General features: G+C 38.0%; 1 pseudogene; it reads left to right on the top strand.

Annotated features, from left to right (window-relative positions):
* Window positions 1-5,833: 5,833 nt before the first annotated feature.
* On the top strand, window positions 5,834-6,684 carry LOC116480186 (voltage-dependent anion-selective channel protein 1-like; annotated as a pseudogene).
* The last annotated feature ends 10,334 nt before the right edge of the window (window positions 6,685-17,018 follow it).

A 17,018-nucleotide genomic window follows, 5' to 3' on the forward strand; every position in this document is an offset into this window, starting at 1 on the left:
AAAGAAGAAAATTTATGACCAATATCCCTGATGAACATCAATGCGAAAATCCTGAGTGAAATACTGGCAAACCGAATCCAGCAGCAAATCAAAAAGCTTATCCCCTATGATCAAGTCAGCTTCATCCCTGGGATGCAAGCCTGGTGCAACATACGCAAATCAATAAATGTAATCCATCAAATAAACAGAACCAATGACAAAAACCACATGATTATATAAATAGATGCAGAAAAGGCCTTTGACAAAATTCAACAGCACTTCATGCTAAAAACTCTCAATAAACTAGGTATTGATGGAACGTATCTCAAAATTATAAGAGCTATTTATGACCAATGTAGCCAATATTCTACTGAACAGGCAAAAGCTGGAAGCATTCCTTTTGAAAACCAGCACAAGACAAGGATTCCCTCTCTCATCACTCTTGTTCAACATAGTATTGGAAGTTCTGGCCAGGGCAATCAGGCAAGAGAAAAAAATATAGGATATTCAAATAGGAAGAGATGAAGTCAAATTGTCTCTGTTTGCAGATGACATGACTGTACATTTAGAAAACCCCATTGTCTCAGCCCAAAATCTCCTTAAGCTGATAAGAAACTACAGCAAAGTCTCAGGATATAAAATCAATATGCAAAAATCAAAAGCATTTATATACACCAATAATAGACAAACAGAGAGCCAAATCATAGTGAACTCCCATTCACAATTGCTACAAAGAGAATAAAATACCCAAGAAAACAACTTACAAGGAATGTGAAGGACCTCTTCAAGGAGAACTACAAACCACTGCTCAAGGAAATAAGAGAGAACACAAACAAAAGGGAAAACATTCCATCCTCATGGATAGGAAGAATCAATATGATGAAAATGGCCACACTTTTCAAAGTAGTTTATAGATTCAATGCTATCCTCATCAAGCTACCATTGACTTTCTTCACAGAATTAGAAAAAAACTATTTTAAATTTCATATGGAACCAAGAAAGAGCCCACATAGCCAAGACAACCTTATGCAAAAAGAACAAAGCTGGAGGCATCAGCTACCTGACTTCAAACTATACTATCAAAAGAAACTATCAAGCCTACAGAAACCAAAACAGCATGGTACTGGTACCAAAACAGACATATAGACCAATGGAACAGAACAGAGGCCTCAGAAATAACACCACACATCTACAACCATCCGATCTTTGACAAACCTGTCAAAAACAAGCAGTGATGGGCCAAGCACGGTGGTTCACGCCTGTAATCCCAGCACTTTGAGAGGCCGAGGTGGGCAGATCACGAGGTCAGGAGATTGAGACCATCCTGGCTAACATGGTGAAACCCTATCTCTACTAAAAATACAAAAAATTAGCCAGGCATGGTGGCATGCACCTGTAGTCCCAGCTACTCGGGAGGTTGAGGCAGGAGAATGGCATGAACCCGGGAGGTGGAACTTGCAGTGAGCTGAGATCGCACCACTGCACTCCAGCCTGGGAGACAGAGTGAGACTCCATCTCAAAAAAACAAATAAACAAACAAACAAACAAACAAGCAATCGGGAAAGGATTCCCTATTTAATAAATGGTGTTGAGAAAACTGGCTAGCCATATGCAGAAAATTGAAACTGGACCCCTTCCTTACACCTTATACAAAAATTAACTCAAGATGGATTAAAGACTTAAATGTAAAGCCCCAAACCATAAAAACCCTAGAAGAAAACCTTGGCAGCACCATTCAGGACATAGGCATGGGCAAAGACTTCATGACTAAAACACCAAAAGCAATGGCAACAAAAGCCAAAATTGACAAATGGGATCTAATTAAACTAAAGAGCTTCTGCACAGCAAAAGAAACTATCATCATAGTGAACAGGTAACATACAAAATGGGAGAAAATTTTTGCTATCTATCCATCTGACAAAGGGCTAATATCCAAGATCTACAAAGAACTTAAACAAATTTACAAGAAAAAAACAGCCCCATCAAAAAGTGGGCAAAGGATATAAACAGACACTTTTCAAAAGAAGACATTTATGAGGCCAGCAAACATGAAAAAAGCTCATCATCACTGGTCATTAGAGAAATGGAAATCAAAACCACAATGAGATAGCATCTCACACTAGTTAGAATGGCGATTATTAAAAAGACAGGAAACAACAGATGCTGGAGAGACTGTGGAGAAATAGGAACACTTTTACACTGTTGGTGGGAGTGTAAATTAGTTCAACCATTGTGGAATACAGTGTGGCAATTCCTCAAGGATCTAAAACCAGAAATACCATTTGACCCAGCAATCCCATTACTGGGTATATACCCAAAGGATTATAAATCATTCTACTATAAAGACACATGCACAACATATGTTTATTGCAGCACTATTCACAACAGCAAAGACTTGGAACCAACCCAAATCCCCATCAATGATAGACTGGATAAATAAAATGTGGCACATATACACCATGGAATACTATGTAGCCATAAAAAAGGATGAGTTCAAGTTCTTTGTGGGGACATGGATGAGGCTGGACACCATCATTCTCAGCAAATTAACACAAGAACAGAAAACCAAACACTGCATGTTCTCACTCATAAGTGGGAGTTGAACAATGAGAACACAGGCACAGGGAGGGGAATATCACACACCAGGGCCTGTCGGGGGCTGGGGTGCTAGGGGAGGGATAGCCTTAGGAGAAATACCTAATGTAGGTGACGGTTTGATGGGTGCAGCAAACCACCATGGCACGTGTATACCTATGTAACAAACCTGCACATTCTGCACTTGTATCCCAGAACTTAAAGTATAATTTAAAAACTAAATTAATTAATTAAAATTAAAATTAGAATAAATAAATAATAAAATAAAAACAAGATTATCTCAATAGATGCAAAAAAAGGCTTTTGATAAAATTCAACATCCCTTCATGTTAAAAACCCTCAATGAACTAGACATTGAAGGAAAATACTTCAAAACATAAGAGCCATTTCTGACAAAGCCACAACCAACATCATACTGAATGGGTAAAAGCTGGAAGCCTTTTCCTTGAAAACTGGCACAAGAGAAGGATGTCCTCTCTCACCACTCACATTAAATATAGTATTGGAAGTCCTGGCAAGAACAATCAGGCAAAAGAAAGAAAGAAAAAGCATCCAAATAGGAAGATAGAAAGTCAAACTATACCTGTTTGCAGATTACATGATTCTTTATCTGGAAAACCCCATAGTATCTGCCCAAAAGCTCCTTGATCTGATAAACAACTTCAGCACAGTTTCAGGATACAAAATCAATGTATAAAAGTCAGTAGCATTCCTATACATCAACAACATCCAAGCCAACAGCCAAATCAGAAATGCAATCCCATTCACAATTGCCAGAAAAAGAATACAATACCTAAGAATGCAGCTAACCAAGGAGGTGAAAGATCTCTACAATTAGAATTACAAAACACTGTTCAGAGAAATCAGAGATGACACAAATAGAAAAACATTTCATGCTTACAGATAGGAAGAACCAATATCATTAAAATGGCCATACTGCCCAAAGCAATTTACAGATTCAATACTATTCCTATCAAATTGCCAATGTCATTCTTCACAGAACTAGAAAATACTACTTTAAAATCATATGGAGCCAAAAAAAAGAGTCCAAATGGCCAAAGCAATCCTAACCAAACAGAACAAAGCAGGAGGCATCATGCTACCAGACTTCAAGTGATAATACAAGGCTACAGTAACCAAAACAGCACAGTATTGGTACAAAAACAGACACATAGGCCAATGAAACAGAATAAAGAACCGAGAAATAAGGTCGCACACCTATAACCATCTGATCTTTGGCAAAGCTGACAAAAACAAGCAATGGATAAAGGACTCCTCATTCAATAAATTGTGCAGGAATAAATGGCTAGCCATATGCCGAAGATTGAAACTGGACCCCTAGTTTACATCACATACAAAAATCAACTCAAGATCGATTAAAGACTTAAATGTACAACCTAAAACTATAAAAACCTTGGAAGATAACCTGGGAAATACCATTCTGGACATCAGCCCTGACAAACATTTCATGAGGTAGACACCAAAAGCAATTGCAACAAAAACAAAAACTGACAAATTGGATCTAATTAAATCTCAGAGCTTCTGCACATCAAAAGAAGCTATCAACTGAGTAAACAAGCAACCTACAGAATGGTAGAAAATATGTTCAAACTAAGCATCCGACAAAGGTTCAATATCCAGAACTTATAAGGAACTTAAACTTACAAGCAAAAAACAAACTCATTTAGAAGTGGGCAAAGGAAGGACATAAACAGACGCTTTTTAAAAGCAGACATACATGTGACAAACAAGCATATGAAAACATGCTTAACATCACTAATCATTAGAGAAATGCAAATCAAAACCACCATGAGATACCATCTCACACCAGCAAGAATGGCTAATATTAAAAAGTCTAAATATAACAGATACTGGTGAGGTTGCAGAGAAAAGGGAACACTTACACAGTGCTGCTGACAGTGTAAATTAGTTCAACTACTGTGGAAAACAGTGTGGTGATTCCTCAAAGAACTTAAAACAGAATTACCATTTGACCCAGCAATCCTATTATTGGTTATATACCCAAAGGAATATAAATTGTTCTTCCATAAAGACACATGCACGTGTACATTCATCACAGCACTATTCACAATAGCAAAGACATGGAATTAACCTAAATTCCCATCAATGGTAGAGTGCATAAAGAAAATGTGGTACATATATAGGAGGGAATAATATGCAGCCATAAAAAGAATGAGATCATGTCCTTTGCCAGACCATGGATGGAGCTGGAGGGCATTATCCTAAGCAAACTAATACAGGGACAAAAAACCAAATACCACATGTTCTCACTTATAAGTGGGAGCTGAACATTGAGTACACATGGGCACAAAAAAGGGAAAAATAGACACTGGGGCCTACTTGAGGGTGGAGGGTGGGAAGAGGGTGAGGACTGAAAAACTACCTATTGAGTATCATGCTTATTACCTGGGTGATGAAATAATCTGCACACCAAACCCTCATGATATGTAATTTACCTATATAACAAACCTGAACATGTACCCCATTTTAAAAGGTTCCTCCACATCTTATCAGGGCTTGATAGATTATTTCTTTTTTTAGCACTGAATAGTGTTCCACTGTTTAGATGTACCACAGTTTATTTATCTACTTACTGAAGAACATCTTGGTTGCATCCAAGTTTTGGCAATTACGAATAAAGCTGCTATTAATATGAATATGAATGTACAAAAAAACAAAAAAACATCAGTGAGGTGTGCTGGTACTCTCCCATTTAATAATCAGTTTGAACACCACAGATACACTGAGCTATAAATTTATATTCATTACACTTTTCTTTATGTGAGACACATTTCACAGTAACAGAAAGATTTAAAAGAATGGGAATACATAAAAAACAAAACACAAATTCAAGTCAGAAAACTAATTGAAAAACATCAATATCAGTTATTCTGTATAGCATTATTGAATCTATATGGAAATAGCCATCATAATAGGTGGCCTATGCAGCATTATTAGTTTGATAATGTAATCATTTAAGAGGTTTTCTGTCTTCTTTTTTCATTAACTTACTGCTTTTCCCCTCATGCCCATCCATGGTAGGGATGAGGTAGTTTGGTATATTACTAATGCTTTGAGATTATACCATGAATGAATATATATACATATATGTATATATATATATTCTGATACAGATTAGAAAAAGGAAATATATCCTTAGATGTTCCACTCTGAATAATAGAAGTATCTACAATCGGTAGCCGTTGCCGAGCCTGCAGCCACCACCTCTGAGCAGAAGATGGCTGTGCCACTTATGTATGCTGATCTTGGCAAATCTGCCAGGGATGTCTTCACCAAGGGTTTTGGATTTGGCTTAATAAAGCTTGATTTGAAAACAAAATCTGAGAATGGATTGGAATTTACAAGCTCAGACTCTGCCAACACGGAGACCACCAAAGTGATGGGCAATCTGGAAACCAAGTACAGATGGACTGAGTATGGCCTGACGTTTACAGAGAAATGGAACACCGACAATACACTAGGCACCGAGATTACTGTGGAAGATCAGCTTGCACGTGGACTGAAGCTGACCTTCGATTCATCCTTCTCACCTAACACTGGGGGAAAAAAAAAAGCTAAAATCAAGACAGGGTACAAGTGGGAACACATTAATCTGGGCTGTGACATGGATTTCAACATTGCTGGGCCTTCCATCCAGGGTACTCTGGTGCTGGGTTACGACGGCTGGCTGGCCAACTACCACATGAATTTTGAGACTGCAAAGTCCCGAGTCACTCAGAGCAACTTTGCACTTGGCTACAAGACTGATGAATTCCAGCTTCACACTAATGTCTGACAGAACAGAGTTTGGTGGCTCCATTTATCACAAGGTGAACAAGAAGTTGGAGACCGCTGTCAGTCTCGTCTGGACAGAAGGAAACAGTAACATGCTTCAGAATAGCAGCCAAGTATCAGATTGACCCTGACACCTGCTTCTTGGCTAAAGTGAACAACTCCAGCCTGATAGGTTTAGGATACACTCAGACCCTAAAGCCAGGTATCAAACTGACACTGTCAGCTCTTCTGGATGTCAAGAAGGTCAATGCTGGTGGCCCCACACTTGGTCTAGGACTGGAATTTCAAGCATAAATGAATACCGTACAATTGTTTAATTTTAAACTATTTTGCGGCATAGCTACCTTCAGAATTTGGTGTATCTTTTAATGTTGTATGTCTGGGATGCAAGTATTGCTAAATATGTTAGACCTCCAGGTTAAAGATGATTCAGCTTTAAGATGTTAGACTTTCAGAGGTACAGAAGAAACCCATTTCCAGAAAAGGTCCTTTCAGTGGTAGACTTGGGGGAAACTTGGTGGGCCCTGTGAGAGGCCAGTTTTCTTTTTTATCTAGAAATGGCTGCAAGTGGAAGCTGATAATATGTAGGCACTTTATAAATTCATATTGAGTAAATGAATGAAATTGTGATTTCCTGATAATCAAACTTTGGTTTCCTAACCCTGATTGATGAGAGGCTCACTGCTTGATGGTGTGTATAAACTCACCTGAATGGGACTTTTTTAGACAGATCTTCATGACCTGTTCCCACCCCAGTTCATCATCACCTCTTTTACACCAAAAGGTCTGTGGGGTGTGGTCACTGTTTCTTTTGTGCCATTTTGGGGTGGAGAGGGTGAATGTGATGAAGCCAATAATTCAGGACTTATTCCTTCTCGTGTTGCGTTTTTTTGTCCTTGCACCAAAGTATGAAATAGCTTCCAGGAGCTCCAGCTATAAGCTTAGAAGAGTCTGTGTGATTGTAATCACATGGTAATAACACTCAGAATCTAAATTGGACTTCTGTTGTATTCTCACCACTCAATTTGTTTTTTAGCAGTGTAATGGGTACATTTTAGAGTCTTCCATTTTGTGTGGAATTAGATCCTCCTCTTCAAATGCTGTAATTAACGTCACTTAAAAAAACTTGAATAAAATATTGAAACCTCAAAAAAAAATGAAGTATCTACAATCACCACCCTAGAGGAGAGTCAGAAATGAGTGAAGCCAAGCCTCAGAAACAAAGATTCAGTAAGTCATGTCAGAATAAAAACCAAAAACTGAACCGATGACCATAGCTTTGTCTGGAAAGATGGGATAAAGGATGGACACAGGGATCTTGAGAGAAAGCAAAAGAAGAAAAAGGAAATGAGGGAAGGAGACTACAAAAAATCCATTTCCAGAAGTTATCTGATTTTGACTATGAACTTAAAAGTGATATATGAGAGAGAAAAATAAACACTGAATAACTGCCTCAGGTGCCCAATGAGTTTGTTATCAGACACAGGAAAACAGATTATCTCTAAGGGAGTAAAAAAATCTCCCAAACACTGCATGGCATAATGAATGAATGAAAATTTTGTTTCATGACTAATTAGTGACTGATTAATTTTATTATTAAATCTTAATTTTTTGTTTCATCTTACCAAGGAATAGAGTGATTTTCCAAGTTGAGATGTAATTACAAAATTAATATTTTGTAGAAGTTACATTATTTCAGGAAAGTAAGCCAGTGTGAGCCTTCAGAAAGGCAGCAAATCAAAACCTTTATTGCTATAAAAAGAAAATTACATAAAAGCCTGGTGAAATACAGTGAAAGCTGAACAGAGCACTGAAGTGACACCAAGAAATGAGGATAATCAAGGAACGCTTTTAGCAGAGACAAAAATGGACCTCATAGGAGATCTCCAGGCTATTTTCCTTTGCTAGCCTGACGATGTGACTCAACTGACATTTTTGCCAACATTATATGGCTCCGGGTATGTTTCTTGCAGGCTGCTAAGTGTTGCCAGGCACCTATGCCAATGCAAAATTGGCATTTTCTCTGACATCACTGTTGCCCAGTGTGTTGGCTCCAACAGTGAAGGAAGGTTGTTGACAGGGCATGAAAGCAGTCATAAATTCTGGGGACAAAATGGCTCCCCAAGGTACCTGAGGCCTTAGTCCCAAGGTCCCACTGCTCTGAGCTGGGAGCATACATTTTGATATTGGGAACATTAAGAGATAGAAGCAAGAACAAGAAAATGACATGGTGAGCCTCCTTTCAGTTAAGCCCTTATGGGGCATTTTCTTTTTTTGTTTTGTTTTGTTTTGTTTTTATACTTTAAGTTCTAGTGTACATGTGCACAACGTGCAGGTTTCTTACATATGTATACATGTGCCATGTTGGTGTGCTGCACCCATTAACTCGTCATTTGCATTAGGTATATCTCCTAATGCTATCCCTCCCCCACCCTGATCCCATGACAGGCCCGGTGTATGATGTTCCACACCCTGTGCCCAAGTGTTCTCATTGTTCAATTCCCACCTGTGAGTGAGAACATGTGGTGTTTGGTTTTCTGACCTGGTGATAGTTTGCTCAGAATGATGGTTTCCAGCTTCATCCATGTCCCTACAAAGGACATGAACTCATTATTTTTTATGGCTGCATAGTATTCCATGGTGTATATGTGCCACATTTTCTTAATCCAGTCTATCATTGATGGACATTTGGGTTGGTTCCAAGTCTTTGCTATTGTGAATAGTGCCGCAGTAAACATACGTGTGCGTGTGTCTTTATAGCAGCATGATTTATAGTCTTTTGGGTATATACCCAGTAATGGGATGGCTGGGTCAAATGGTATTTCTAGTTCTAGATCCTTAAGGAATCGCCACACTGTCTTCCACAATGGTTGAACTAGTTTACAGTCCTACCAATGGTGTAAAAGCGTTTCTATTTCTCCACATCCTCTCCAGCACCTGTTGTTTCCTGACCTTTTAATGATTGCCATTCTAACTGGTGTGAGATGGTATCTCATTGTGGTTTTAATTTGCATTTCTCTGATGGCCAGTGATGATGAGTATTTTTTCATGTGTCTGTTGGCTGCATAAATGTCTTCTTTTGAGAATTGTCTGTTCATATCCTTCACCCACTTTTTGATGGGGTTGTTTGATTTTTTCTTGTAAATTTGTTGGGGTTCTTTGTAGATTCTGGATATTAGCCCTTTGTCAGATGGGTAGACTGTAAAAATTTTCTCCCATTCTGTAGGTTGCCTGTTCATGTTGATGGTAGTTTCTTTTGCTGTGCAGAAGCTCTTTAGTTTAATTAGATTCCTATGGGGCATTTTTAAGTCCAGAGAACCCTCACTGCACAACCCATGAAGTCAAACGCCTTTATGCTATTTCTTAAATTTGTCAGCAGCTTCCCTACTCCTTGGGATTCAAACTATGGAATATTTTATGATCAACTAATTTTTAAACCATAAAAGACAAATCATGAATTAGCAAGAGAATACATAAAGTGGCCTGTGCATATACAACTATATAAAATATAAATAATAAAGAATAAAATAGTATGAAAAGAAACCTCATCTAAGAATAGTTTAAAAAGAAAAGTGATTTAAAGAACAGCAGACTAGAAGGAAGCTCACAAAGTCCTTGGGGTCTTGGACAAACAGATCAAGCCTATACTTTCAGGAACAATGCCAACAACTCTACCTGACAGGACTGGGCTGATGAGAAAACAACCACAATATCTACTGGTGTTGCCAAACACTAAATTCCAAAAGTTTATAAGTAACAGTGAATGATGTTAGCATAATGCACTTCTGAATGAGAGTCCAATCTTGCAATCACTATAGCCTTGAAAGTTGGATGCTTTTGAAACTAGTATATGCCCAGGAAACGGAAGCTCCCTATAAAGCCTGTTATCACATGCTGTTCACATCCAAAATTAAATCCTGGGGAGATTGGCCAGATTGGCAGAGTTTAGTACACAAGCCTGAGCCTTGGCTGCAAGGATGGTTGGAAAATTGTATTTCAACCTTTTTTTAGGGTTGGGTTTATATTTGTCCCAAACATAGAAAAGCTATTCAGAAGATGACAAGCAGCTTCAAATTTCACAATTTTACATCATTGATAATATTAGGGTTGTGCAACTGTTCATTTTAATACAAATTCTGAAATGTTTCCTTCAATCTAATTATTTTTCCAATACAGTGAAAACTGCTTGAAATTACATGGTAATATTTTTATTTTAAAAAGTATTTTTCAATTTAACAGTTTCTTATAAAGTTGAGCAAACATTCACCATATAACCCGGCAATTCCACTCCCAGTTATTCACCTGAGAGAAATGAAAACTTATGTTCACACAAAAAACTTATACACAAATTTTCAAAGCAGCTTTATTTGTGACAGTTAAAAGCTGGAAATACCTCAATATCCTCCAGTGGGTGAATGGATAAACAAACTATGTATGTCTACATGACTGAACATTACTCAGCAATAAAAAGGAACTATTGATACACTCAAAAACTTGGATAAATCTCAAAGACATTATGTTGAGTGAAAGAAGCCAGTCTCAAAAGATTACATACTGCTTGATTCCATTGATTTGACATTCTCAAAAAAACAAAACTATAGTGATAAGAAAGACATCAGTGGTTTCCAGGAATAGTGGGTGGGGTAAGGCTGTGACTACAAGGGGACAACACAAAGGAGTTTTGGGGATTGATAGAACTGTTCTATGTCCTGATTGTTGTGATGGTTACATAATCTATGCACAAATCTACCCAAAAATGTGACCAAACACTAACAGGAAAGAAAAGCAAAATTTACTGTATGATGTTTTGTAATGTAAAATTTAAAAATAATATGGATTTTTGTGGTGGAAATATAAGGACTGCAAGAATTCAGAAAGAAGAGACTGGTGTGGACAAGAACTGAGGAGGAAAAGCAGTATAAAGGCTCTCTCATCACATACAGAGGGACACTGCGTCAAGGACAAAGAACAAGTACTAAGTCATCAGAGCACTGGGAGGACTACAGAGTGAGCAACAGAATGATAAATTTTTTATTAAAGGCTTCTAGATAGAAAAAAAAAGGTTGAAGTAACAATTTTGAAAAACTTAGCAGAACTGCTCATAACCCAGATTTACAAGAGATGGGACGAGAGGAGTCCAGCTCCTACTTAAAGACCTATGTGTGGTTTTTCAAGCCTGATCACAGGCAGTGGTTTTACCTGACAGATTTCATGGGAGGAAACTGCTGTCTCCACACCAAAATTGGTGCATGGCCAGTGCTCCGCAGTCCCTGAGGAGGAGTACAGGCTGGCCATGATCTTTCACATATTTACAATTTTTGACTAATGCCCAAATTCTTAAGTCTCTTTATCTGAGACCCTGGGCAGAGGTCCTCTTTAGGCACTTCTGCTAAGACCTCCTTTTAGGGGGAGAAGGGAGAAACCGTGAAAACACTTTTCTCCACTCTGACTCTGTTCCCATTATTTTTCCATTCTAAGCTCCATCCCCCTGTTCTCCGCCCCTCCCACCTCAGAATCCATAAAACTGTAGAAGCCTTTTGAGCTACAGTGAGACAATCTCAATGTCTGAGCTGATCCGCCTGACCCTTGACTAGTGTGCCATTCAATGGCAGAAAATGGAACAGGCGGACTGAGCATTTTCTCCAGTGTTAGCCTCTTGCTTACACCATTGCAGTAAATGAGTAAAGACTTAACTCTCATTCTTGGCTTCTTGCTTTAATCCACTACCTGAAAGCTCAGCTCTCTCTCACCTAAGCCTAAAGGACACAGAAAATAGGAGAAGGTTGCCAGCACCCAGAAGGATACAATTACCCAAATTTGTGCCAGGGCCTCAAGAACCAGCAGAATCCTAATGCTGGGCAAAGTAAACAAACAGTAGCCATGGCTGAAGCCAAGGACATGCTGCTCCTTTCTGAGAACACACACTGTTTCTGTATTCACAGGTCTCGTGAGTGGGAAAATGCAGAAGCACTCTGGGGACTGGGGCAGATTCTGCAGCAAATAATGGAGCCGGTGAGAATAGGAAATAATAATATGAAAAATTATATTACTGAGTCGTTATAAGATACTTATTAGTGTAACACTTTATTTTTATATCAAGTATACACACATCAACTTATTTAATTCTCATAAAATCACTCAATATTATTCTTACCTAGATTTTTAAAATATGGAATTTGAGGCATCAGAGTGATAACAGGATATGAGAACTTGCTCAAGATAATAAACCTCCTGATCACTGAAGCTCAAACACAAACCAGGACTTGAAATTTGTTTCCAATTTAGCACAGCTTTGGGTCTCTTAGGTTAGAATTGAATCTCCAATCAGGATATCTGGGGTCTCCAGGTCAGGAATACACCTGCCCATTTTCCATCTTCACTCACCTTTAAAGGTCATAAAAGTGAAGTTCTTGACTTCTAATTACACTGTAATGTAAGAGATAGAAGATGCTTTTCCTTTATCTCTATATTTAATTTTTTATTGTGTACTATTTATTGTAATTTGTACCATATTAATGTTGTTTTAATTTTACTAATTATTTTATAATGCTATTTCTGTTTAATGCTAAATTGTTAACACTTCAATATTTATAAACTAATGAAATACAAATTTATGTTTTTGCCTATTTTGTTTTAGAAATGTGGTAGGATAACGCAAATATTTCCCAAGTTCAGATATTTGAAAGGCCTCTCTAAGCCCCACAGGGAATACTAAGACATTTAAAGGCAAAGAATATGGTGCAGCAAGAGAAAGAGCACATAAATGAGCACTGGAGTCCAAGAGACAATCGTACAGAAGTTCCCAGGGTTCTCATTCACACAGAGAGGTACTCTGTTTCCAGATGAACCACCAAGATCTGTGCAAGAAATCCTAGCTTCAGGAAAGCATAACACAGAAGTTCCCAGCGGGATTGTTATGCCCCACTGGGCATATATTTGAGCCAGTTTATGACACTTATAAACTATCAACAAACTAACTGGCTTGGGGAGTTTCTGACATCATAAATCCCACCGCCCTTATCTTGACCAAGAGCCAAAAGCAGACATCCAGGAGCCTCCAGAGATAAAGTTAGAGTTTTTTTGATTCAGCTATAAGTCAACTAAATCCCCTACAGTTCACCCTCTGACTCTTGGGCAAGGTTTTTTAAACAAAAATTGCTCCTCATCACTCCTCCTTCTGCATCTTTGGCAACATTTAGAAGACAAAAGCAAAGGAATAACTGCCAAAACTAATTAATTTGTATCATCAGATAAGGTTTAAGTAAATCAGTCAAATTAATTTTGCCAGTAACGTGAGTATTACACCAAATAGTTGCATTATAAGTTGAACTAAGATTATGATAATATAAATCAGTAATCTTACCAATGACACCAATATTACACCAAAGAGTAGTTATATTATGAGTTAAACTAAGATCATTGTAAAATAAATCAGTCCAAATTACAACAGTATTTTCTCAGCCTTCCCTACAGAGTGGCCCTTGTCAATATACCAAATGCTATTATGGATTGGTGTATGAATCAAGGGCTAAGTTCAAGTTAATTTTGGATTCCAAGTTCTTATGGGCCTCATCATATACCCTGTTTCATTCTGTCTTTCCCAAGATAACATCATATGGGTAATAATCACCTCCAATTACATTTTAGTTTGAGCGTGCCAAAGACCTTCCCGTAAGCATGCTCAGCAGATGTTATGGTTACGCACTGTGTGTGAATGAGCCTCCAAGAAGTAACCTCTAAACTGTCTGTCTTAGTCACCTCAGGATACCATAACAAAATGCCATAGACTAGGTGACTTAAACAACAGAAATTTATTTTCTCATAATTCTGGAGGCTGGAAGCTCAATATTGGAATGCCAGCATGGTGGGGTTCTAGTGAGGGCTCTTATCCTGGCTTGTAGACTGCTACCTTCTTCCTGTCTTCACATAATGGAGAGAGAAAGCAAACTCTCTGCTGTCTCTTTTTACAAGGGTCCTAATCCAATCACAAGGACCCCATACTAGGACCTCATCTAGCCTTAATTACCTACTAAAGGTCCTATTTCTAAATACCATTACATTGGGTGATGGGTTCATTCAACAATGAATTTTGGGGGATGTGACTAAGTCCATAGCATTGGCATTAGTTTCTGTTTCTTGATTATTTCTATCTGTTCACAAAAACATGGTTTATAGGCACATGATACTATGACAAGTTAGGCACAGCAAATATTTTATCTGGGAAACTTTTTCAACCAGGCTAATAGTTACATAGTGATCTGTGACTCTGTTGTTAAAGTCCTTTGTGCACATCCATGAGACAAAATTTCCCACATGCTACCTCTCAAAATGAATCCTCTATAATAGATATAACCCACAAAACAGGAGCCAAAAGACAAAGTTACATTAGATTTATTCCAGGTGTTCACTCACAAGATGTTGTTAATGTCATCAAAATACATCATGGAGATGAACCCAGATTGAATGCCTTTATTTTCACTGGGGCCTATCCTGAACCTCCTGCTTCAAACTAAGAAGAGGGTTTCTGCAGAGAAATAGCTCCACCTTTATGGTCATCTATAAATATAGCTAAAAGATAATATTCCCTTGCTCCCAACCTCTCACAAGGCACCAAGGTAACATTAGCTTTTTCTTTTGCATTATATATTGATTGAATTACTTTTCATCAACAGTCATTCCTCTTTCTTTCCATTTGACATTAATTTTCACCCTCTTCAGACCCTCTTCTCAGAATAGGACCATAGAACTAGGTATGAGTCTGACCAGTGCTTCCCCTTTGTCCATTCTCAGTCAAATGGAATAGGGCTGAATTAGTGCAAGCTTAAAAGCTTATCTTGGGACCCCCAAATAGCCAAAACAATCTCAAAAAAGAACAAAGTTGAAGGACTTATGCTACCTGATCTCAAAACTTATTATGAAGTTCCAGTAATCAAAACAGTGTAGTACTGGCATCAAATCAGACATATAAACCAATGGAATAAAAAAGACAGCTCAGAAATCAACTCTCCTGTATAAGGTCAAATGATTTTCAATAAGAGTGCCAAGACTACTCAATGGGGAAAGGATAGTTTTTTAACAAATGGTGCTGGGGAAATGATATCCACATACAAAAGAATAAAGTTGGACTCCTATCCTACACCACATACGAAGTTTAACTCAAAATGGATCAAAGACTTAAGTGTAAAAGGTAAAACTATAAAACTCTTGAAAGAAAACGTATGTAAAAACTTCATGCCATGAGATTTGGCAATGATTTCTTGGACATAACACCAAAACATGGGTAGCAAAAGAAAATATGGATAAACTGAAGTTTATCAAGATCAAAAGTTTTCATGCATCAAAGGACACTATAAACAGAGTGAAAAGGTACCCAACAGAATGCAAGAAAATATTTTTAAGTCATATATCTGATAAGAGATTAATATCCAGAATATACAGAGAATTCCTAAAACTCAACTACAATAAAACAGCCCAATTGAAAAATGATCAAAGCCTTGAATAAACACTTCTCCAAAGATATACAAATGGCCAATAAGCACATGAAAACATGCTAAACATCACTAATCTTTAGGGAAATAAAAATCAAAACCACAATGAGACACCACTTTGTACCTGTTAGGATGGCTTTATAAGAAAAACAGAAAATAACAAGTGTTAGAGATGACGTGGAGATACTGGAACCCCATGCACCGTTGGTCTATGCAGCTGCTATAGAACAGAGTGTGATGGTTTCTGAAAACATTAAAAAAAGAACCACTATATGATTCAGTAATTTCATTTCTATATAATACCCAAAATAATTACAAGTAGGGTCTGAAAGAGATATTTATACACCCATATTCATAGCAGCATTATTCACAACAACTAAAAGGTGAAAACAACCCAAGTGTCCATCAACAAATGAATGGATCAACAAAATGTATCTGTATGCAATGCAAAAAAGAATGAAAATTTTAAAAAGAATGAAATTCTGAAATGCTACAACATGGATGGATATTAAAGGTATTATGCTAAGTAAAATAAGCTAGATGCAAATATTGTATGACTCCATTTATATGAGCTCCCTATAGTAGTCAAATTCATAAAGACAAAGCAAGAGGGGCTTTAAGATGGCTGACTACAGGCAGCCAGCACTCACCTGCTCCACAAAAAAAGGACTAAAACAATGAGGAGATAAGCACATATCTAATAAAGCATCTCAGAGACAACAGTGGCATTCAGGAGGGAAGTCGACAGGGAACTTCTGAGGCATAGAAGGAGAGGGAAACAAAACAGCCATCCCAGCTGGGATTGCCTCAAAGCCAAGAGGAACTTCCCATTGTGAGGAAAGATAAGTGAGAGATCGTAGTGGTCTAAGTTCCCATTTGGAGACTCCTGAAATCCTAGCCATGGGAGAGCCCCTCGGCCCTCATGGGCCCTGAGACCAGTACAGGGAGCTACCTGGAGTCCGTATGACAGCACTGTTCCAGAAAGTTAGGTTGCACTGTGTCCCACACACCACCCAAAATCCAAGCAGCTACAGCACAGTGCCATTTTGAGAGCCCAACCCCTGCCAGACTACATCGTGCTCTGGGTCCCAATAGCCTTTGCATCTCCACATCCCTGAAGACCCATTGACATTCCCCATG

The sequence above is a fragment of the Hylobates moloch genome, unplaced genomic scaffold (assembly GCF_009828535.3).
Source record: "Hylobates moloch isolate HMO894 unplaced genomic scaffold, HMol_V3 SCAFFOLD_13, whole genome shotgun sequence".
Lineage (NCBI taxonomy): Eukaryota > Metazoa > Chordata > Mammalia > Primates > Hylobatidae > Hylobates > Hylobates moloch.